Raw genomic sequence first — 25,282 nt, forward strand, 5'->3', positions numbered from 1 at the left:
GCTAATTTCATTATTCCTTCAGCAAATTCATTCACTGGTTAAAAATATCTCTGCATAAAAAGATAAATTCCAAATTTGTTTCCCATGTACAATCTGAGGAGAGATGATGACAGGATTGTATCTTAATGGAGACCTCTCCCTTTATCAAAAAATAAAGGAGGGGAGCAAGAAATGGTCACAGGTCAATATTTACCTAAACTTCAATATCTGTCTCTCTTTCTTCCTACTCCACTTTCTTATAGCTCCTCTGAGATCAACATCTTTGACAGATGTCACCTCTAGTTGTATAAGCATTAACTTGTTAATTAATTCTGAGCATACTCTGCTCCTTTTCTTTTTATCAACATTGTTCTCTGCTTCTTTCTCAAAGGGCATATACATTGCTAGCTTTGTCCGCTTGAATACGTTGGGAAATTAATCTTTGTGACGTATGTACAATTTTCCAGAGATCACAGATATTATCTTTTGGATACATATGCTCTAAAATAGGATTTTTCACTAACATAAACTTCCTTTGTTAAATCAGTAGTTTACTGACTACTATGCGAAATTTCTTATCTGTTCCGTAATTCTGTACAAGGGTATTTAGTCCATCAATGCTTGTGCAGACAGAGGTATTCAAATAAATATCTTTACTTCTTGATTGCATTTTTAACCCTTATTTTATTCAATTTATCTTAACCCTGATTTGGATACATGTATATTGTTTTGTAGCATATGATCCGCACGGCGAATTTGATCAATTAAAAAAGTGAAAATTGCATTATGCTTTTAAATTGTTCTTCTATTAATTAGGCTCAGTATTCTGCCCTTTGTAAATTTAATTTTGAAATACATGTACCACTAAAAGAGTCGTTCCGTCTATTTTTACTTCTTCATCCAGCATGTACATCTGACTCGTATTTAACACCATTTCGGGCTCAAAATCACTTACTGTTGTCTCCATTAACACTTTCCGAGCTTCAATAATCTGATACGCTTCTTAACTTTAAAAATTATTGTCATCATCACTATCATCAGCAAGTATTGCCGAACGAAATCGTAATGAACCACGCCATGAATTAGACATTTTGGGTTTTCTAGGTAGCCCGTATTTTAAACACAAAGTTGTACAACTTTCTTCATGAATGGTTCAAACTACGCCATAATTTTTATTTCTGGCCACGTTCTTCTAATTAAATTTATGTTTCAAAACTATTCATGTCGCGCTTGAAGAACCCAGATGTGGAACAGTTGCTACCCGAAAAACAGATGTCTCGACAAGAGCGGTTAAATAAAAACTTTATATTTCGCCGAGTACATTTTCATATATGGGACTTTCAACGAATTTGTGGGCGTTTTCGCTGTTCTCCAAGCACGCAAATTCGTACAAAATTGGCACGATTCGCGCAACGGCACACCCTGAAAGCATCTTCGCTCAAGTACTTGACATATCTTATGACCTTCCCACGAAGTCTCTCTGTTGCTCTGTCAATACTTCCAGTTTGTCACACAGGGAATGAGCTACATTGATTTCTGATTTGTGGTTATTGTTTAACCTGGAGCGGAACAAGCAATAACCACAAACGAGAATTCAATGTAACATATTTTGACGTTCAACACAACGGAGCGTAGCTTTCAAATCACCAAAGGAGTCGAGATACAATTCAAAGCATAAACTTTGCGTGAAAGCGATTATTAAATGATGAGTCAAGTACTTCATTATACACGTGAAACATGTTTGGACTGTATAGTATATGCTGAACATACTTCTTGGTTAACATAATTAGCATAAAATGGAGGGGGGCGGGGATGAATCACGATCCATGTCACTTTTGTGTTAACTTGTAGAAGGCGAGAGGGTATTCTCAAATGATGTTTTTCGTTTTTACTAATAAACATGAGTACCCGTGACTACTTACGCTGTTTGAGATGAATTATAATTTTACAGAATAACAAAGCAACTAATAATAATTATTATGTGATGTAATGTGATTTTGATTTTTAACGTAGTTTTAACAATTTTTCAGTCATATCGCTACGATGTGGGGGGGGGGGCCGAGTGGTCTAAAGCGCTCTTCGTTACGGATCACTGCCATCTCACCTCTGTCTGCGGCGGTTCGAGTCTAAGATTCAGCCAATGTGGGTATGTGAGAAAGCTTACCAGTAGCTTCTCGTGGGTCGGTGGTTCTTTCCGGGGTTTTCTCTGGTTCTTCCTCCACCATTAATACTGGCCGCCATGTATAGCCTATCATGTGCTGCAAAATGGCGTTAAACCCCACAACAACAACAACAACAACAACGATGTAGGGGAAATCCCAGAATGTACAGTTTAACTGTTGATTGCAATTATATGTACTTTATGATATTTCTCCTCAGTCGTGGAATGGCAGTCCTCTGATTTAGGGCAGTAATGGCTCCTGCAGTTAACACGTTTTTGCTGTATATCGTTGCACTTTCCTACATCTGAACACCAACATATATTACCTCGCGAAACCTAACTTTGTTTTTGCATTCAAGTTGTTGGGATCATGTTAGTTAATTTCACATTAATTGTCTTGTGGTTTTTGTTTGTTCAGGGGACAGGGATAACATCGGCAAGGTCAGATTTGTCGGATGCTTTGCAATTTCTAAAATTTGTCCCATTACCTCGGGGTTTTGGGGTCGGAGTTGTCGACCAAAAGGATCAGTTTAGATTTGGACAACATAAGAATAGTGTCGTCCTGGATGGAGTTTGAGTTTTGAATCCCAGTCTAAATGCTACAAACGAATTCTCCTTCTCTGGTGAAGATGGAGTGGAGTCAAAATGGAGTCTGTTTTCACTTACGTCAACGTCTATTCCTATAGCCATTCTCCCAAGGTGTGTGGGGTTGGTCCTACGTTCATCTAGCTATTTCCTAATTGGCCTTCTTTGAGTGAGCATTGTTATTTTCTCAATTGCGTGTTCGAGATGCGGTAGAGAGTAACTGGTGCAAATGAATTAATGCGTGTTCATAGGTGAGTTGGGTTAAAAACACTTACTATTTGAGACTTTTTACATAGCCATAATAGCTGGGGAAAAGAGTTGAAATCGTTGCTCATTGTATAAATTAACATTTTTTGTAGTTGTGAGGATTTAACCCTAGAGTATCCGTGTTATCAAGGCCTCATTGCTGAAAATGATAGAAAATGATGGAAAATCTCACAGTGATATCAACGGGTTTGAGTATTGGTCATGATTCTGTCCACGTGTGCTAGTATATGTTTCCTAACCCTTGTATATAAGCGTGGCCGAAAATCTCACAATCTGCTCATGTCCAAATTATGCAACACGGGAGTACAGAACTTGACGTCAAAAAGTGGGTCAATGGAAACTTTGACTCTTGTTTTAAATTTGATCCGTTGTTCAAAAATTTTTGATTAATTTAAGTAACAAGATTGGAATTTTTTTATCAGGATTATAAAGATTGTAGCAGAATAGGTTCGATATCAGAATTTCTATTTTGACAAAAAAGCACAGATCTTTTATCACCTGAAGGTTAACCAATAATATTCCAACTTTTCTTTCTCCAACTTTGGATAATCCCTTTTCCAAAATTACAGTTCATCAATTTCTAATTTCAACGGTGCATTGATTTTCTGAGTTGGCTGGCTTGCTGGATAGAACTGGAAGGCTGGCTGGTTGGAAGTTTATGTAGCTAGGAGGATGTATAGGTAGATATGTGCTTGGCTGGCTGTCTTGTTGAAAGAGGTTGTGGTGGTGGTGGTTAATAACTCTTCTTGCTTCTTTCTGAAGTTGCTGCTAAATTTTTCTACGCTGTCAATTGAGTTAGAGGGTAAGAAATCCCAGTTTTGTGTTACGCCCTTCTTCTCAGAGCTACCGGTGTTATGAATCTGACAGACAGACCAATCACTGATTACAGTCGCGTATGGCCAGTCGGCCTTGTGTGAGTGGTTAATGCTCGCACCGCAGTTTTCTTAATGTATTGTACTGGATGGGAAAAGAGCCACACTCACTAGGCGTTGATTCATGCACCACATACCTGTTAATATGTTGTCCTGTGTGAGAAAAGCCAACCACCTGACGACACCTTGTCCAGCGTACAAATAAGGGCCTTTGGCTTTTCTGCGCGTGTACCTCACTGCCTCTGAATATCGCGTCGGAAAAATAGACATGCACTCGACTTTGTTTATATTGCATACTCCCTAACAGCATGCCCGGACGCAGAAAAGGAGAAGGCTGGCTGAAGTCCCCAAGCGCAACAGGAACTATCTGAAATGCCAAAAGAGTAGTTACATGTCACATTCTACCCAGTTTTTCTAAATCAGGCTATTCCCTAATGCCAATTTTTGTGTTAGCCATACTTGTAGAGGCATGCTACTTTAAGCTGAAATTTTCCTATCCGTAACCATTTTGGATTTGTGAACAAAGTGTACTTAAATTTTACAAGTAAAATCTTGACAAGTGACCCATTAAAATTGTCGAAGTCCAGGTAGAAATGTATTGAATTTTATTAAAACGGGTTTTCAAGCCAAAATGAAAGCCTTATTATAAAAAGGTAATTTGATCAGTAGCGCTTGAAAGGGCTGATGTTAGACCTTAAGTGGTATGACCAGGAATGGCCTGAGATGTCCTGGTAGCGAGAATTTCTTCCTTGTTCGTACCTTGCTGGTGTTAGGTGCCATAATATCCGCCATCTCCTGGTCCTCCCATTTTCACAGGTACTGGACATGGTGGACTGGGAAACTGAAGGCTCGGATGAATTCGTTTACGATAATTATTATCTAGGGAACAGGACACTGATAATACTTTTCCTCTATTGAACTTATGTATCCCGCATCAGTGAGAAATTGTTTTTTCCTTTCGGTTAGACACTTGCCCTCTGTTCCAAGTCAGCCTCTAGTACAGGTCTTAGGTCTTCTTTATGTCTCTGGGCTGCTAGGCGGTTTTCCGTGTGGATGCCTATTCCCCATTCCACTTCCTGGAAACAAAGATATTCAGCCAGTTGATCACTCTGCTAGGTATTGGCGCCAGGTTGAATTTTAATCGCTTCTTGCTTTTCTTGATGTGGCGGGGTGGCTCGTTGGTTTGTTTCTCAGGTTGAGAGGGTATAGGAACAGTTTGGGTTGCTATCGAAGTTGTTGTCATTTTAGTAGATGCATCTGTATTTGTTGCTACTACTTCTGCTGCTCTGGGAGACTGTTGATTTTCTTTTCCCTCTAGTCTGTTTCTGATGAACTCCTCTCTTGCCTCTTTCTTTTCTTCTTTCTGTTTTCCTTCCACCGCTCTACCCTGCTTTGACTCTTGTTGTACTTAAAGTATTGGAGTAGCTGACTGGGGAGTTTCCTTCCTCATCTCTTCAGTTATTGTTGAGGTTGCTGTTGAAGGTGGAGTTGTTGGCAGGGATGGGCCGAGGTGGTATGCGGTGCTTTCGTGGCAGCCTCTCTCATTGTTGTTGGGCTCTTGCCAGATTGACAGGAGAGTTGGTCTTTCCTGTGCCCGAGGCCTTTAATTGCATTTAGTGCTTGACTGGAGATTAGCTCTTCCATCACTAGCATTGAGTTCATTTTGCGTGCTGTTCTCTCCTATGTCCACGGAGCACTACGGCAAGACTGTCTTGTCTTCACTTGAATCTTGAACTAGAGCCGCTTTCGCCCATTCAGGCATAAACGACTAATTAAGGCTGGCAAAGCTAACTACTTAGTTTCTTGACGGGTGGTAGGTAAATTAATGCATCCACCTGATTCATTAATGTACGACTAGCGTACTACTTAGTTTTGTCAGTGGAAGCCCCATGTCCAGCTGCCTTTGTGTATCGGGATTGACTTTCTCCTCATTCACCTACTGTCTCCTCCTTACTCTTCTGCATTTTCAGGAGTGTTATCCAGTTCTTTTTTCGACGAATGGTTCTGAATCATGTGTCTGCATTTAACGTCTACGGTTGCGGTTTGACTCTGTGTGATGTTCTGTGGGGTATTGTATTGTCAAGTTGCCAGTTTGTTTTTTTACTGGATTCGGGTCTCAGTTGTACGGCTGGAACATCTTTGAGGGGAGGAGTGATCAATGGCTATTATTCCTCCACGTTGCTGCCTCCCAAGTCACCATCAATTTTTCATTTCCGACGCCATATCTGTATCTCATACCAAAAAGGAATGCAGAATGTTTGGCACCTGCACTTAAGCTCTAACTAGATGCTAGAGCCTTACCTAGGGCCTTTAGTCCCTTTGTGTAAGTAGCTGGTAACATAGATGAAACCACGATTCTTGTTGCCATATCTCTGATATGCACACTTTGGTTGTTTCATCAAGACTTGTGGCAGATGAAATTAAGGCTTTATATGACAGAATCTTGGACGTGAAGAAAACATCTCTCCGATTCGATTACGCAGATGTGAAAGCAAACATCTGGGTATTTTTGTTTGCTTATTTATTTTGTTTGTTGTTTTATTTTTGCTACAGAGATTGACAAAGAGAACAAAAGAGCATGTCAAAACAATATCCGAGGGTACAAAATAAACAAGTCAACAGCAGTTTTGTTCAAAACGAACAATATAAAAAGTTTCTCTAACTAAAACATGAATACAAACGGAAAAATTAAACATGAACACATTTACAAGGTTGAAAAAAATGCTCTAGAGTCAGACTAGACTTCCAACAGCTGTTAATTTGCATAATGTTCACAAAACCATCATTTTATTTTATGCGCATTTCAAAGTATTCACGACCAAAAGTTACTCAGTGTTCTAGGGGAAATCAAAGACTGCACTGGCAAAGAAAAAAACACAATACTGTGTACACATAATGGAATCTGATCTCACATTATTAAACTAATATTGATCAAGCATTTCTTCTTATAAATTCAATGATGTTGCCGTACAGAAAAGGTAATCCATAAGAATCAAAATTCAACAATGTAGTTGTTAGGAAAATATATGACTACCAATGGAATCCTGGTGGACGACTGTCGTTTGTGTTGTTGACACAGACTGGAACATTTTTAGGTTTTCGGTGCAGTAATTTGTATTTAGCACACATCACTGGATTAAAAAGAGCTGTGTACAAACTGAGTTTGAAGGTAATAAAGGTCCAAGGTATCCATTTGGTTTACAGGTAAAGAGACTTATTACATGCAAATATATGTCAATTAAGTTGATGATCAAGTAGTCTCCTTATTCTGTTGCAAGTGAACTTTGATGTGTTTCATCTCCAGTGTAGTCAGTATAGGTAAGAAATAGTCATGCTAATCTATATACCACTTTTTAAAAATTTTCATAAGATACATGTATGAATGCCCATACATCTTCAACATACTCTTCCAACTTATCTTCTGAACTTATATTCACTTATGCTGTGTTGTGTTGTTTCTGACTATGCCAATGGATTTGACATCCATGATGACAATCTTCTCTGGCAGGCTGTGTGATTCAGCAAAGTCACAAACAAAACAAAAATGTTCTTGTTCTACCCATTCTTGACAGCATGGCTGCATTTTTGTCTGCTTCACTTGTAGTCAGTGACAGAGGCTGCTATTATTCTGGATAGCAAACATCATCTTCTATATCCCATATTTTCTGAGGTGACTCACCATCAATATAACCAACAAGTGTACCTAATGGTGTTCCGTTAGACAAGTATTCGTTTCCTCGACTTACAAATATATCTCTCCTTGTTGCATCGGCGATTATAAAATCATATTCAACATCGTCCATAATTAATCGTGCATAATGTCGTTTATGATCATATGCTCCACCTTGAGTAAATTTACCGATTATTCTCCTACCGAGATCCTTTGCGGTTTTATCATCAGAACTCTGCTGTGGCGGTAACCAAACTTCGGTCTGAGGACGGTATGATATAACTGCCTTACTTACAATCAACGATATTAATATTTCACAATCAAGCATATATCGTAATAAAACTATTGGTGCCCAAAGTTTTTCTGAAAAGTGCCTGCCAAACCAAACATAACAGATCGGATGAAGACCCTTAGCAAACTCAGATGATACAATACGAGCAAATCCGGTTAGATCAAAATCGGGTAGGGGTCCATTTATCGATACTCTTGTCATCTCGTGTATGGGGTGTCCAAAATCTTTTAAAATATCCAGAACACTCTCCGTAACCAAGAAAACTTCCCGGACAACACGCGACCATATCCACGGAAATAGCATCGTTGTGGTCATACTTGGTATTCCACAATCCACCGTGTCCGTATTCACAGCAACTTAATTTCACGTCTTCGAGAAATTCAAATCGTGTTGGCTTCCACAAATGTTTCTCTCTTGCAAAGTGAGCAGCAAGTAACGGAACGGTTATTTAGTAATTGTTCAGTATTCTCTGTTGAAATTTTCTGCGCAAGATTTTTCATTTCTTCATGAAGAGATTCTTTACGATATATTTCGCCGTTAGGTCGTAAAAATTGGTCATATTTTTCATCATCTGAACTTTTAAATAGCCATACTGATACAAGATCGTTTTTACTTATTGCGTGAATAAAATCAAACATATTTGCCCTCCCAAAGTTCTCGGGGGGAGGGGGGTTAAATCTTACGGTTCGATTTCGTGGAAATATTGTTACTGCTTTAGTCCACGCGTGAGCATTATGATCAACGATATTTATTGGAGCTCCATTTTTTTGATAATGTTTCGAATCGTATAAAATCTCTCCTGTTATCGTTGCTACTATTGCCGCGAGAAGTGGAAATATACCGCCTGTCTTAGCAGTATCTTTGATGGCTCCGGCGGAAAGTTCAAGTCGTATTCGTCTTGGACTGTTTGGCTTTATTAAGATGTTTAAGTTGGCGTTCTGTCAATGATAACTTGTTTTGACCACCTGTAATCTGACTGTGCTTTAGCGTTATTGTGGTTCCTGTTTGTTTTTTTACTGTTGCGGATTGTAGCTTTTTAATCTGACCAGAAGTCAGACTGAAACTAACATGATGATATGATGACATTATGATAATACTCGAGTTTTTAAATCGTTACATATTTTCCACTGGTGCATCAACGACTTTCATTCTGCCACCAACACCTTCAAGTAACATTGCTTTGTCGCTGAGCATATAGCATCATTATAGTTACCTTTTCGTACAAGTACAACTGTTGTGTTTCGCTCCAAAGATAACTTTTCTGACATTTCTGCAAAATCTAAAGATATGTGAGAGTGGAATCGCACATGAAAATCTTCTACGGTCACCTCTCAACACGTTCTTACGTGCGGCAAATCCAAGATTGTAATTGTTGTTGTAGCTCTGTTACATGAAAAAGCAGCACCGGGTCTAGCTATTGTTGTAGGTGGTCCTGTTTGTGGGTCAACCACGGTATCTCGTGGTACTTGTACCTGAAGAAATTGCCTGTGATCAGGATGATTAGAGTTATCTTTGGAAAACATCATTGACGGACCAATTGATCTTGCATAATCATCAGAGTATTTTGCTAACCCTACTATTGTTGTGGCAACGTCAACATCTTTTTGAATTGTCTCGATGTTTTTTCCATCAATCATGTATGTGGCGCTGTCATATAACGCCATAATACCGTTATTAAAAAAACAAAACAACTATAACCCCGTCGCCGTATGGTGCATTGTCAGCAGCATTTGTTACAAGCTCACCTTCTACCTCAATAAAAGCCTCAGCGGGTAGAAAATATCTACTTGTATCATGGACTTGCAATTCAATTCTTCCTCGTGCATTAGGTACACGTGCGTCATAAGAATAAAACTAATAATCACGCACGGATTCATCCTTGCGAATTGGTTCTTCCATGTCGAATGCTGTGTCGGCTGTGCGCTTGAACATCTTTATTATACTTCTTAATTTTTAAATCGTGGTAGCCTAGACCTTCGGGAAACGCCAGCTCCTGAAATAAAACTCGTGTTTATTTCTTCGCTAGGTACAAGATGATTTATCATTGATGCTAGTTTTGATCTGCGGATTGATTTATTTTTTTACTGATACCCGAGAACATGTCCTCGGTGGACGGTAATTTAACTAGTGGCTGTGGTTTAACCGTCTGCCGTCTGCGTAATAGTCGTGCTATTCTGTCTTTGGCTGCCGTGAGAGCTTCACCAGCAGCACCGACGATTGCACCAGGAGCTTTTTCCCGAATAACGTCGATGGCTTTCACTGATAATTGTTTTGCGATTGGTCCTGCTTTTGGTGCTATTCTTGCAAATAATCCCTGGATATATTACCTAATCCATCTCCGTAATACGCGCTGAAGACAGGTAATCGTGAATTTACTACTCTGACCATCACGGGTCTACTATGATTGTTGTTGTGTATAATCATCTTATTTGTTATTCATTTATCTAATCATGGTGACAACTAGTCCCTGTAGTCATCAGCGAGTTCGTCGATAAATTCCCGATAAATGTTAATATCCATAAATAATCGTCGACAAATATCAGCTGTTTCATTAACGATTTCTGGAGAATTATTAGAAGCTCGTTTTCCTCCTATGAGAACTTCTAGTCGTTCTACGTCATCGAGAATATTGTTGGGACAAGTAACAAGACCACATCCTGTGGTAAAACCGCTTCCAGTAGGTGCATCGTAAGACTCTTCTTCCGTAGGTTCTCCATATAGTTTATAAAAGTCTTCAGTCGATACTTCTTCTTGTTGCGGAGGTGGAGGAAGTGAAAGAAGGGAAAGTTTTCTCTTGGGAAGTTGTCACTGCATTTTTTTTTTTTTTTTTTTGTTTTTGATCTTCTTTTTCTTTTTGTTCTCTTTCTCTTTGTTTCTGTTCTCGTTGACGTTTTTGTTTTTCTCTTTCTTCTTGTTCTATTTTTTTTCTCCATCATATTGGTTTAATCATCTTAACAAACCTTTATTTTTCTTGCTCGTCAATACGATTGGTATTTCGTCATATTTTAAACAACCAATTCCTCCATACTTTATTAGTTACTCCTCTAACATGTTCGGATTTTAAAAAATCTTTCCTTGAATGATAACTTGAAGCAGCAAAAATCACCAAAAGCGATTATATCATACATATTGTCAAAATTCTGTTTTTGTATTACTTTTAGACCTTTTTCAGTAAATTTCTCTTTAAAATCAGTCCCTTTTTTTCCCCTTTTTGGTTTTCCACCAACAGCACCTTCAGGTTGAGGTGGTTGAGGTTGTGCGGCGGCTATTTTAGTTGGAAGCTCCTGTAACATTTGTTCTGTTCGTTTTAGTACTGGAAGAAGACCCTCCTCAGTTGCCGCTGCGACTCTTTCTGTAACTTTTGTAACGGGTTTAAATAATTGTTCTGTATCTTCTGCGTACTCAGCTTGAGATTCCTGTCTTGCTTGTAGTTATTCCTTAACAGAATCTCTTAGTGCTATATATTTCTTTAGTGCTTCTGCCCGCTTTCGAGCTAGTCTGGTGGTACACGCTTCGCCAATGTTGGCCATTATTTGATATAACAATGATTTTAATTGACAGCAGCAGAGAGGGTGTGACCATGATGAAGTGTCAACGTAGCAAAACTCACGTATATGTTTTTTTCGAAAACGACGACGCGAAAAATAAGTAACAAAAGAAAGCTAAACCCCAGAGAGACTATCGGAAAGTTAGAAGCCTCGGTTTCACGTTATCAGCGTATTTTTTTTTTATTTTTTATTTTTTTTATAAGCCTTAGTTTACTAAAATAGCGCTTCTAAAATGAGGTTGGTTCACCCTCTCTGCTGCTTGTCACCTGAAATAAATGCATTATCAAATGTAAAATATCTACTTTCTTACAGTCTCTCTTTTTTAATAGAAACATCAGGTATTATTATGTATATTATTTTCCCAATAATAGTTTTGTAAGAAACTTTATTTAGATACTGACATTTTAATACTAACACCCTATGATCGTACTTTGCAATGTAAGATAAGTGACGTATAATGCGAGCGTCGATTTCACGCATTCAGGAATTAAATGCCCCCCCCCCCCTTATTTTTTAATGGTTAGCTTCACAAAGTACATCTCCGTCAACCAGGAGTTCAGAAATTTATTTTTGACGCGTTTTACATGATTTGCTTGTTGGTGAATTGCTTCCTAAATCCCAGGAATGATCACTGAATGCTGTAGGTTTTTCTCGACAAGCAAATTACGATCTCCATTCCCACCAATGAAACTTATACTAGTCAACTTGACCTGGCATTCTTGGCATCCGTCCGTCTACGGGAAAGGATGGCGTAGCTCCAAAGTAAGCTTTTGTTTATCCTTCTTTCTAGCTCTCTTTTCAGCTTGTTTTATTTTTCTCTCTTCCTCTGCGTTTTGAACTCCCTGCCTGACAGCTAGACGCCAGCTGGAACGGTTGTTTGCACAGCTCTCCCAGTCGTTGACATTGATGTTTGCCGTCTTCATATCCTTCTTGCAAACATCTTTGTAGCGCAGATGTGGTCGTCCAGTTGGTCGTGCACCTTCTGCTAACTCCCCATATAACAGGTCCTTGGGAATGCGGCCTGGGTCCATTCTCTTGACATGGCCAAGCCAGCGAAGGCGCCTCTCACTGAGAATGGAGAACATGCTGTCCACGTTGGCGCGTTCTAGAACCTCTGTGTTGGGTACTTTGTCCTGCCACTGGATGTGCGGAATGCGCCGCAGACATCTCAGGTGGAAGCTGTTGAGTTTCCTCTCGTGTCTTGCATAGGTGGTCCATGTTTCGCTGCTGTAGAGAAGTGAGCTGAGCACGCAGGCTTGGTAGACACGCAGTTTGGTCTTCTAGGTGAGGTTGGGGTTGTTCCAGACTCTCTGGTTAAGTCTGGCCATCACTGCTGCTGCCTTGGCAATCCTGCCGTTCACCTCAGAATCAATGGAGAGTGAGTTGGAGATGTTAGACCCGAGTTATGTGAAGTTCTCGATAACTTCCAAGTTGTACCCATCGATGGTGACAGATGAAGGGGAGTCTGTGTCCTGCGCCATGATGTTCGTTTTCTTCAAACTGATGGTCAGTCCAAATTCCTTACAAGCATGTGAGAGGCGGCATACCAGCTGCTGAAGTCCATCTTCCGTGTGTGATGCCAAGGATGCATCGTCGGCGAAGAGCAATTCACGGATGAGTACCTATGTGACTTAAATCTTAGCACGGAGACGGGCGATGTTGAACAGCTTGCCGTCAGCTCTGGTATGGATGTACACTCCCTCGCTGCAGTCCTTGAATGTGTACTGGAGAAGCATGGAGAAGAATATGGCAAAGAGCGTCGGCGCAAGGACACAGCCTTGTTTGACTCCGCTGATGACTGGGAATGTTTCAGATGTTGCACCATTGAAGCACACTGTGCTGTACATGTTCTCGTGGAACGACATGTTGACAGCAAGCAGACGGGTGGGCCAGCCAATCTTCTGCAGGAGTCTGAAGAGTCCACTCCGACTAACCAGGTCAAACGCCTTCGTCAGGTCTATGAAGGCAATGTAGAGGGGCATCTGCTGCTCGCGACACTTCTCCTGCAGCTGACGTAGTGAGAAGATCATGTCTACAGTTGACCTGCGGCTCGAAATCCACACTGGGACTCTGGGTAGACGCGGAAGGCTAAGATCTGCAAGCGCGCCAAGGCAACACGGGCGAAAGCCTTTCCGACGATGCTGAGGAGGGAGATACCCCGATAGTTGTTGCAGTCGCTACGGTCTCCTTTGTTTTTTTACAAAGTGACGATGTTGGCGTCACGCATGTCCTGTGGGATGTATCCCTGTTCCCAGCAAAGGCAGAGGAGTATGTGTAGGGGCTGGAGCAGTGCTGGTTTTCCGCTCTTGAGGACTTCAGGCGGAATGGCATCGCTTCCAGGAGCCTTCCCACAGGCAAGGCAATCGATGGCTTTTCCGAGCTATTCGGGGGTGGGTTGTGTGTCTAGCTCCTCCATGACAGGCAGGTCTGGAATGGCGTCCAGGGCAGTTCCGGTGACATTGTTTTGGGTTGCATATAGCTTGAGATAGTGCTCAACCCATCGCCACAGTTGTTTCCCCTGGTCTGTGATGACTTCGCCCGTCTTGGACTTGAGGGGGTGGGTGCGTTCTTGTAGCTGGGGGGGTCTGTCGCCTTTTTGATACCCTCGTACATTCCTCTTGCATCCCCGGTGTCGGCAGCTGTCTGTATACTGTTGAAAAGGTTCAGCCAGTAAGTGTTGGCACAGCGGCGGGCGGTCTTCGGGGCGTTGTTCCTTGCAATCCTGAGGGCTTGTAGTGTTTTGGGGCTAGGTGCAGCCTTGTATGCCAGGAGGGCTTTCCTCTTTGCCTCAGTCACGGGCTCCATCTCCTCCCAGTTTGCCTCAAACCAGTCGACATTCTTTCGCTCCCTCTTCCTGTAGGCTGTGATGGTTGAATTGTACACAGAGTCACGGATATGGGACCACTTGGAATCAATGGTGTCATCACGTGTCACTTTGGTGAGGGCTTCCTTCAGTTTGCTGATGAACTGCTGCGTTTTCTCTGGGTTGCTTGCACAGCAGGTGTTGATGCGTGGGTGACCATTTTTCTTTGCGTGGTGCAGCTTCTTGGGTAATATTCGCACCTTGCTGTCCAAGAGGGAATGGTCCGTGTCGTAATCGGCACTGTGGTAGCTCCGGGTGAGGAGGACACTGGCCAATTCTGCACACCTGGTGATGAGGATGTCTAGCTAGTGCCATTGGCGTGAACGTGGGTGTCTTCACGACACCTGGTGGATCTCCTTGCATTTGAAGAAAGTGTTGGTCACACATAGGCTGTGGAAGCAGCACATCTCCAGCAGTCGCTGACCATTCTCGTTGATCTTGCCCCTTCCGTAAAAGCCGAGTCAGGTGGACCAGGCCTCATGGTCAACTCTCACTCTAGCATTGAAGTCTCCTAGTAAGCAAAGGCTTTCATTGTTGAAAATACTGGATATTGCCTGATCCATAACCTCATAAAACTTGTCTTTCTCCTCGTGGGTGGAGCAGAGGGTTTGGGCGTACACGCTGAAGATGTTGACCGGGCCTAAGGATGTTGACAGCCGGAGGGCAAGGATTCTCTCAGTACCTGATGATGGAGGTTCAATGAAGGCGATTAGCGTGTTCTTTACGGCAAAGCCTACACCATGGTGCCTAGGTTCATCCGAGGGCTTCCCCTGCAAAAAGAACATGTAATTGGCTTCCCTGATGGTGCCGGTGTCAGCCAGTCGGGTCTCCTGGAGGCAGGCAATGTCGATGTTCAGTCGGGAGAGTTCTCTGTCAATGACGGCAGTCTTTCGTGCATCGTCGATCTGCTGTAGGTCAGCGTTCAATCCAGGACACATGGTCCTGATGTTCCAGGTTGCAAAACGAAGAGTTGGAGTCTTCTTATTTCTTTTTTTAGTCTTTCCTGATGCGAAGTTTTGTGGCCCACTTGTCGAGATGGTTCTCTAAGCTCCACGCACCCAGTGAAGCAGGCAGGCCATGGCGGGCAGCACCTTACTGACTGGGGCTGCCCAGCTTGAGGCGGGCGGTAGCTGTCCAGTGAGACCTGGTGATTTCTCCCACCGTCAGAAGTAACCCCTGGAGCCAAGCTCTACGCCAATCGAGCTTTGACTTAGAACCGGTAAACTCCTACTTCTCGTGTTGTGCCGACGCCGTACGACGACGCTGGAGTGTCCTCTCCAGTGGAGCTATGAAGCCTGCGCAGGGTGGTATGATGAATCAGCTGTTGTCCATGCAGCAGATCCCCCCCCCTCTCCACGTAGCTGTGGGCCCAAGGAAACGATGAATGCCGATACAGCTTGGCACCAACGGCGTCGCAGGAGTTGCCGGAATGACGTTGAAGTCAATGTCAGACAGTCTTAGGGACTCCGTCTCCGGATTTTCTGTCGGGGTTTACTCCCTTAGCCTTTCCCATGTGTGGGTATAGCCACATGGCAGCAGAGGTTTGGAATCGGAGTTTTCCTTCTCCTAGATGAGCTACATCCAAGGTTTACGAGTCACATCTACCCGAAGCAACTGGTTTTAAGGCTCCAGTGGCCCGCCTTCACCCCTTCTCCTGTTCGTGGAAAACGTGGTCTGCCGGACTTCAAATCTAAGCCACTCGCGAAGGCCTGGAGCTGGATTTTAGTTGACAGAGGCAATCAAAGACGCAGGCCGTATGGGGCATTTCTGGGGCGCTTGTCTCCCACTCCCACTCCCACCCAGGGCAATGTCAACCTTAGACCACACCTGGCATTACTGTACCGTATATACCATCATTAAATTAAAAGAAGGAATGAAGAAACATATCACAGAACAAATGTGCCCCCAGAAATCTAATTTGGAATAAATATGTTATTTAGGAAAGAGTTTTATTTGCATCTATGAGTAAACAATAAGAAATAAGGTGGGATATAAAATGTGAGAAATAGTTATCACATGTATGGTAGCTTGAGACCACATCTGAACTGCTAACATGAATCCGCACCCATTTTAGGCATTGTTAGCATAACAAAAATAGGGCATGGTTTACTTGTCAATCAAATGCTAGTGTTTTCACTAACTGTAGAACAGGTGGTTTCTTGAAATCATCGGTCTCATAATCGGTATCGGCAATTTTAATAATCGGCTATACGCGGTATCGGCATAATTGGCAAAAAGTGACATCGGTACAGCTTTATATTAAACCCATCAATCATACACCAAAATAAAGGGAATTAAAGGTATTTTGAACTATACCTATGTTGTACAAGGTCTTTTTTAAATGGCCAGTATAAAAAGTGATGAAAGCCGGGGAAATTCATTTTCTTTAAAATTCTAACCCCTATGCAAAATACGGAACTATAGAGCGCCACTTCAGGTACGTTATATTTGATTTGTAAACCAGTCAGACACTAAAATCAAGGGAAGTAACCTCCATTGAAGTCTCGATGCCAATTAGGTCTCTGTCGCGGAAAACCACATTTCACCTTGCGTGAGTTTATTAATTGATTTTTTTTTTAGAAAAGCAAACTTCACGAACCTTAATTCTTTATAGAATGCTGGCAGAATGGGATGGGTCTCCCTCTCTCTCAAAATAATAATTATATACATTTTATGCTTTTATATGGTATGAAAAGAAATGCCAATGATTTGTTTCTTCTGGCAGATAATAATAATAATAATAATAATAATATATACCATTTCATACTTTTCACAGCACTTACAGTAATAACAACAGGGACACATAATATACATGATGATAAGAAAAAGCTTCAGAAGAATAGAATTTTATCAATAACAGCTGGGTTTTTCCCCTCTTTGTTAAAAAATTCTCACTATCTGAGCATTGATATTGTATGGAAATGTATAATAACAGGAAATAAAATCATAATCATTTACTTATCTTGCATCTGTAATAATGGAGTTGTTTATTACTATTATCTTTTTTATTATTATTAAGTTTTGATATTTACCACATTAAAAAATATATAAATGTGGTAATATTAAATATAGCAAAATACAATTGCTTGAAATTAAATAATCCACATTATTAAATTAACTGAGGTCACCTCTAACATAAAATTATTTCTTGTACATTTGATATCTGATATTGCTTAAAAGTTATTTGCAGTTTATATGCATATAGCAGGCAATGGACAAAAATTCTCTAAGAAATTGAGTCTGGAAATATGTGGAAGCTTTCACTTTTTATAAGCCTGCGAATTGTGCAAGCTTGCACAAGCTTGCAGATGCTGGTAAGAAAATGATCAGAAATGTATCATGCTTGCACAAGCCAACAAATATTTATTAGCAAACTTATTTTGATGATACAAGCATGCCGCAACCTTGCAGCAAGCTAACCGCAAGGATGCATTTTACTTTGGGATACTATCTTGCAATCATCTTCGCTACACAAATGGTCAAATGGTCCCTACACAAATGGTCAAGTTATTGTCACCCAACAGCACAGTTGTCTTTAGCACTGTTTGCAGCATACTCAGATTCAATCCTGGTGACTTTTACTCCATTGGCATTTAGTCTAAAGTCCCCACTTTACTTCTACTTCATCTGAAACTAGTACAACTAATATAATGCACATCTACGAGAGTAAACTTCCAGATGATATAATCATTAGATCAGACCATTTCTTATACGGATGTTTGGTCTGTCAATACTCTGTGAGAGAGTTTATTGGGTATAAATGAAGTAAAAGTCAGGACTGAATCTGAGTATGCTGACAACACCCACAAAACTGTGGAGACACTTCATTTTAGTACAATGACAATTTAAATGTGCCAGAGTATGCCATTTGGCTACAAAATATGTACTTGATGTTTTCTTATTGATGCTTCATGCTTTTGGGAACTCTGATCATGGCAGCCTTGCTTTCCTTGGGCTGGGTATGCACAAATAAATGTCCACCCATCAGAACAAAAATGTTTAAAAGTGGCTCTGGCAGTAGTTCACTACTTTCTTTTGCAAGACTATAATGAATAAGAGAGAGAGTGTGTGTGTGTTTATGCATGTGTGTGTGTGTGTGTGCATGCGACTTGGATTTTTAATGTAGCTTTAACAATTTTTCAGTCATTTCCCTAGGATGTCTGCAGTGTGGCAGCTTACAGTCATGTCTAGTACTGAGGCATCATGCTGCAGACATGTAGAGAGAGTGAGAGGTGGTGGTGGTGGTTACCATTCTTTTACATTTCTTACAAAAATGTGCTGGTCAAATTAAATATAATGTGCCACAGGACTTATATATCCTTGAACCTCTCCTTGCTTATCTTGTACATCAATGGCATGCCATTGTATACAGAAAACACTGAGATTGATATGTATGCTGATGATGGAACATTCAACACATCAGGACAAGACTAAATTACAATCCAAGAATGGCTGCAGCATGACCATACCTAGATCAGTAAATGGTGCCAAAACAATGAAATCAACACAAATAAAAGAAAGATGACAGCAATGTTACTAGGAAGTTCAAACATAAATCCAAGATCATCTGCTGACAAGTTTCAGTATTTAATTTGGCTTCCGTTTGACAAAAGAATCTCATATACAAGTATCAGATTCTGATTTATAAAGCCCTTCAAAATTTAACAGTTTTTTCACCAGAGTGATATTTTTCTCCAAATCAGCAATTTGACCTCTTCAAGATCAGCATTACTCCCATTTTTTAAAACTACCCACACCAAAAAGTAATGCACTAAAAAGGTCAATTACATTTGCTGACTAGAACTGTCTACAACTAATGCAGGCTGAAAGTCGATCCATATTCAATGTGGGATGTTTCAGCTACTTACACATGATATATGACTAAATTACTAAATATTATGTCAGTTTTTCCTTTGTTCTCATGTGTATGCATTAATCAGTTACACACATGATAAAATGATGTACATGTATGCAAATTATACAAGTATTAAGTCAAATATTTGTGACATTAATAATACATTCTTTCTTTTCTTTTATTAACATTGTGTACACATCTGTAATATTCTTTTTACTCCAGAGGGCCTCAAGGATGATTAGCTAATACATGTATTTGCCCTTGAAACAACATTCTTATTCTTATTATTATTAAATATTATTATCAGCTTTATGTGAATCAAATTCTCCATTCCATGTAGCCTAAGAATGAAGAGAATCCCCATCCACCCGATTTTCATAAATCCACTACATAAAGTTTGCATATCATTGCCAGCTCATCAGCTGTTGATCCTGGCATGATGTATTGCATCATCATTAGTGGTTTCTTGGGCATAGTGGTTGTTCAAGATTGCTCAAAACATGATTGTGTAATTAATTCCTACCAGCTACAGTTATACCATAGAACACTCCAGTCATTCACATAAGCTTCATTAGCTCTCAATCTATCTGTAACAGGCTCCAGGACCATGGTCTTCAGGTATGTAGACCTTATGTTGGACACATGTATTAACCTAACATCATCGCTACCATGGGGACCACAGGTACCTGAGTGGTCTTAGGCATGCACCTTTACAGATAACTGACATCTCACCTCTGATGTTGTTGTTGTTGTAGGGTTAAACACCATTTTTTCAGCACACGATAGGCTATACATGGCGGCCAGTATTAATGGTGGAGGAAGAACCCAGGAAAACCCAGAAAAGAACCACCGACCCAAGAGAAGCTACTGGCAAGCTTTCTCTCACCCCTGTCCATGTAGTTTCAAGTCTTGGTCTCAGCAAAGGTGGGTATGTGAGAAAGGCTGCCACAATGTATAGACTCTCATGTGCTTACAAACGGCATTAAATCCATAACAACAATAATAACAATCACTACCAGTGTCTCCATCTGTACAGACTGGCTCGTCTTTATTGAAACAGGCTGAACCAAAAGCAGCTGTTTTTTTCTGATAGTGTTAAACTGGGTTAATTTTCAAAAGCCCCTGTATAACCAGCTTAAATATATCATTTGGTTTGCCCTAAACTTAATATTAAGAAATACTTCACCAACTTCTCATGGTGGCCACCTAAATGTTTGCATTGCTTTGCCATTGGCCCATCATAGGGTTTCTTTTAGCTATGGAGATCCCTGTCATTGTAATTCTTGGCTAGCTATCACAGACCACAGTCCTACTGAACACTTATAAGCCAATCTGTACAGATATTTCAGACATTAAAATCAGCAGAAACTTTCAGGATCTGGAACTTGCCCTTATCAGGAATGGAATAAAATCCTATAGTAAAAGATCATGAAACGATTTCAATCCATGCAAAAGAGATGTATGACTGGTGTGGTATTAACTTTGTATTTAAGTACTAGCAACTTAACTGTAAATAATGAATAAATTCATGTGCTAATGAGAATAATGAATAAATTCATGTGCTAATGAGAATAATGAATAAATTCATGTGCTAATGAGTCAAGATCATGTAGCGTTTCATTACATAACCATCATTGGAATTTCTATCATCAATATAATAGACTGCAAAAACATCAGCTGTTCTGAAAGCTGGCATTTCTTTTATTCTTGTATATGTTATGATTTGTAAATGAACATTAAGTGATTTGTGGCTATGCATATTTTATTGTCCAGTAGTTATCACAAATAAATTTTCTCTGGATAACATGTGTGAGTATTTCTTAAATCACTACCTCATTATCATAATCAGTAATTCCCATCCCATCCCATCTTTTGTTTTTATTAATCTTTGTTTTGATATTTCAAACTTCCAGTTTGTAAGAGAATAAATCTTTTAATGACGCCATGACCACTATTATTTCTTTACACTTGTCAACATTGTCATTGATCTACATGAACAGAACAATTTGTGGAAATTCATGTGATTAAAAGCTGTTAACTGAAACAATTATACATTTGGATATTCTCTTTCTCCTAAACGCAAGTCCTCATCCTTACAATGACGAAGTAAATCATAATAATATGCATGTGATTCCAGAGTAATTCAGTGGTGGATCTTTATGCAATCTGTGCATATTTATAAGAAAAACATATATTGATTAAATGAAACATTTTGACAATAATTTTCATAGTTAATTCAGTGTAATCTAAAAAAAAATCTTATTTCTATCAAGGTATATCTCATTTCATGGTAAATTATCAACTAAATTTTAATATCATTTTGTCTCCACTTCCTTTCCTAACTAAATGAATTTTCATATTTTTAATTTACTTTGGCTTCTTCAATTATCTTTATTTGTTGATAGGTGTAATGATAAATAATTTAAAATAAAACCATTCGTATGTGAGTTACATTTAGATTTGTACATGAATATTTGCACTTCAAGTTTACAATTGGGGGGATTTATCTTCCTGGTTTTTGTGGAATTTATTTTTTATATTTATTCAACATATACCATTACTATAGCTTGACACAAAAGAGTCGCATTTGTGCATGCATACATGGCCTGAACATTTGCACATAGAGTGAAATTATTTATTATTCCAAACAGTACATTTAAGAGATTGATGTTCTTCATGTGGACAGTCAAGCACTTTATTTTCACAATCAAACACTATTATAATTAGATTTTTGTGCGCGATCGTGACGGAAAATGTTGAGCGATTTCGTTTAATTAGTCGACCATCAAAAATGGGAAAATCTTCTCTGATACACAAATGCGTGAACCCAGCAATCTTTCCGAATTTTAGTAATATTTCAATACTCACCTGTTCCAGTTCTTTGTTAAAATTCTTGAATATTCTCTTTACTAAGCTCAGCTACATGCCACCAAATAACGAGTTTACAATAATTTTTTTAAAGGGGAATTTATGTTGCCACCTCAAACAGGAAGCAAATATATCCATTCGTAATACGTCTGCTCATTATGATATACGACCATGCCAACCCTGATAACATACTAAGTGAAAATAATGAGCACCGATTTATGTTTACTTTTGAATTTTCCATTGCCTCTGGTAATGTCTGTGTGTGTGTGTGTGTGTGCGCGCGCGCGCGCGCGTGCGTGTGTATGCTTTAGATTTTTAACGTAGCAATTTTTCAGTCATATTGCTACGTAGACCAACAAGTAGCCTAGGCCTCCGCTTTTTTTTGTCAGAAAAACAAACAAACCGGATACCCATATATGGGCAGCCGTCGCCGTCAAAATAACATTAATCAAATGATGAATTATGAAATCAAATGATTTAACCCAGCATAGGGTAGCCGCTTACTAGCCGGTCTAGCAAACTAAAACGACCGTTCATCGAGATATACCTGCATGAAATCTATAGGAATATGATTTATTTTCTCAAAAATAGCGAATCTAGAATTCCTTATATCTTTAATCAGCTGACAGACGAGATGTAACTACAGCGTTGATGAAATTTGACCTGGAACTCATCATTTGCATTCCGAGTCACATGACTACACAACACTCGCAACCTACATGTCAGTGACATCAGAGTTCCAATAATTACGTGATGTCAACAACATACCATTTCGAAAGTTGTTGTACATAGAATTCGAAAATATTAAAAGTCACGTAATACTTTTACATAAATATAATGTGCACTTAATTCCCAACATATTTATTCTGAGAACAACGACTAGAAACCTGTCAGTATCGCAGCAAGGTGGAGAAAACCAGATTCATTAAGTTCTAAGCACGTGTCGGCAATGTATTTTATTGGTATCACGTGACTACCGCATTGACCTGTGCTCTCCGCTTGTTGAATATGTTTTTTTCCAAGTTGATGCAACATTTACAGATTTCTGGTCGTTGTGTTCAGAATAAATATTTTTAGAAGTTTATGTTCTTTCATTTTTATGTAAATAGTACGTGACTTTCATTTATATGTTCGATTTGTTTTCCTGCAGCAACATTATAAATGATTTATTGTTGATATCACGTGACTATTTGAACTTTGATGTCATTGACATGTAGGTCGCGAAATTTGTGTAGTCATGTGCCTCGGAATGCAAATGGCAAGTTCAAGGCCAAATTTTATCAGCGCTATTGTTCAGGCTATTCTGTCAGCGGATTAACGATATAACAAATGCTCTGCTCGCAATATCTGAGAAAATAAATCATATTCCTATCGATTTTATGCAGGTATATATCTGTGAAAGTTCGTTAAAGTTTGCTAGGCCGGTTAGGAAGCGGCTACCCCATGCCGACACCAAATGGTGTCGGCGAATTCCAACTTCTCGATAGGGAATTGACTCTGACCCTACACGCCAATATAAACGTCCAAATATCAAAAATGGGGTGGCAAGGGTCAGAGATATAATTGTGGAGAGAAGTAACATTTTATTTTTATTATACCTTTAATTTTTTATTTATTGTTTTTAAATGCATATTTATTCCTGTTTTTCTTTTCTTTCTTCAAAGTTCAATACAAACTAATCATAATTCTACATTTTCTTTAAACGTGTGTTCTTGGTTGGAATTGCCCTCTTATGATAAAGAACCTGGGCTAAATCCGACCAATATATAGAACATTGCATAATATTGTTATTTGTCACAAAAATGATGTAATCTTTACTTTTTTTACCGAGACAAAACATTATTTTAAGGCTACGATAACATAATTATTATCTTATTGAAAGCAATACAAAACTTGGATGACTGATTCCTGACTAGGGTCCTGAATGCAATTTGTAATGAATGCCGCTTCTGAATTCGCGGGGATGAGATAATACTGAATCGATTACGTCATTTTGTCACGTGATGCCATCGTCGCCTGGAATTTTTTTATACTAATCTGCATACGAATGCAATGAAATAAAAACAAAGAACACAGCAAGTAATTTGCATATCATTGTTGTAAACAGCAGGACGTACATCCACGGTCGGAATTACCCTACTGGTCGGAATATGACCATGTTACCCTAGTGTGAAATTAAATGATTTAAACCAACAAATGGAATGATGAATTAAGATTACAAATGATGGTGTGTTATATGAAATAATGTAGCATAAAATGAAATGATTGAACCCCAAAAATGAAATAATGAATCCAGATTCCAAATGACGTGTTATTAAATTAAATGACTTAGTATGAAATTAAATGGTTTAAAGAACACAACAAAATGATGATATCTGCTTCCAAATGGCGTGTTATTAAATAAAATGATGCAGTCTAAAATGAAATGATTTAATTCAACAAATCAAATCATGAATTTAAATTCCAAATGATCTGGTATTAAGTAAAATGGTTTCAACAACAAAATGGAATGATAAATTCTGATTCCAAATGAAGTGTTATTAATTGAATTTACATAGCATAAAATCAAATGATTTAAACCTATAAATTAAATGATGAATTCAGATTCCAAATGACGTGATATTAAATAAAATGATATAAAGATGAAAATGAGCAGCAGAGAGGGTGAACAGACCACTTGCGTTAAAGTCCTCGCTGAATAACATATATAACATCAGTGTTTTTGTGTCTGCCTCGAAAAAATACCCGAGCTGGATTTGATTGTTTGTCCAGAATTACATCATTGTATACTAAGAGATTATTAATAAATCCATGGAGGTCATCCACAGATGGGGCTTCGACAATATCGGTGATAAAATTAATAGCATTGCCGTCCTCGTTCAACAATTTTTCATTTTCATTAAAATCTTTAAGCACACCGTAGCATCGCTGATCAACTATGGATGGTGCCACTAAAATAATTTATCCCACTTGAGCCATCTCATTATCACATTAAGCAGTAATTGTTTTTTACCCGATCCTGATGGACCTATTATTATCATTCTGATGAAATTCGGTAATGCTGAAATATGTTTCACTGGCTCTTCCTTTCGTGTCGCTGAAAAATCAATTACATCCGTGTTGTAGAAATATAATAAATGATATGAATTTATATTGTGTTCGATGCAGAGCATCTACCTTCACAAGTGGATTAACAAAAATAACAACAAAAAGTAAAAAAGTGCACTTAGAGCCAAACGTATAAAATGTGGTACAAAAAATATAAATTTATCTCAATGACACAGACAGGACAAAGTGTCTGGTGGTGATATAGCTGCTTCAT

At 39.2% G+C, this 25,282-nt stretch overlaps 1 long non-coding RNA gene across 1 annotated transcript; it reads right to left on the minus strand.

The window, feature by feature from the left end:
* Positions 1 to 3,392: 3,392 nt before the first annotated feature.
* On the minus strand, positions 3,393 to 22,064 carry LOC149795341 (uncharacterized). The gene is made up of 2 exons (XR_016422313.1): positions 21,961 to 22,064; positions 3,393 to 4,231 (listed from the first exon to the last, which is right to left on the minus strand). It is a non-coding gene; the product is annotated as an uncharacterized LOC149795341 (long non-coding RNA).
* Positions 22,065 to 25,282: the final 3,218 nt, after the last annotated feature.

Source organism: Sinohyriopsis cumingii, chromosome 7 (genome assembly GCF_028554795.1).
Source record: "Sinohyriopsis cumingii isolate HCF-2022 chromosome 7, ASM2855479v2, whole genome shotgun sequence".
In the NCBI taxonomy this organism is placed as follows: domain Eukaryota; kingdom Metazoa; phylum Mollusca; class Bivalvia; order Unionida; family Unionidae; genus Sinohyriopsis; species Sinohyriopsis cumingii.